Raw genomic sequence first — 776 nt, 5'->3', positions numbered from 1 at the left:
CGGATCCCAGGGCCCAAGGCCACCTGCAGCCCCACCTCCCGCCCCCCACGGTCGCCGCTGGGGCAGCCCGGCCTGCTGGAGTGTGGACCCAGATTTGGTCCCAGAGGGCAGCAGGTACAAGCAGTTCTGTTCCCCAGAAGGGCTGGCCATCCCCTCCGCACCCCCCCCACACCTGTAGGAGTGTCCTGAGGCTTCAGTAATGGAACACTGCGGACGGGGCTGGGACAGCGTGACTCTCTTCCCTCCCAGCGTGGAGGCCAGAGTCTGAGATCCAGACTGGGCTCCCTCCCTCTGGGGGGCTCCACGGAAGGGCCCTTCCCGCCTTGTCTGGCTCCTGGGGGCTCCAGGCCTCCCTCCAGTCTCCGCCCCATCTTCACACAGCCTCTCCTCCGTGTCTGTCCACCTTCCTCTTCTTGGGGGGACACCAGTCATCGGATTCAGGGCCCCCCTCGTCTTCACCATCATGTCTGCAAAGACCCTCTTTCCCGGTACGCGCACAATCACGGGTCCGGGAGGTGGGACTTGGACATATCCATGTGGGGCAGCGCCCCACCTGCCGTCCTGCCAGGACTCACTATTTGGGCCCCCTCCCTCCTGGGCCAGGCTGTGGCCCACGAAGGCAGGGACCAGCAGCCCGGCCCTGGGACTGTGACTGAGAGGCAAATCCTGTCCCAAAGGACTGGGTCCAATAGGGGAAGGACAGCCCCGAGCTGAATGCACGAGCCGGTGTGCTGACCCCAGCCAGGGGCCCTCTCTAGCACCCAGGGTCCCCCCCA

This window comes from Lutra lutra, chromosome 17, assembly GCF_902655055.1.
Source record: "Lutra lutra chromosome 17, mLutLut1.2, whole genome shotgun sequence".
Lineage (NCBI taxonomy): Eukaryota > Metazoa > Chordata > Mammalia > Carnivora > Mustelidae > Lutra > Lutra lutra.
Note: the sequence above shows the minus strand (reverse complement) of the source record.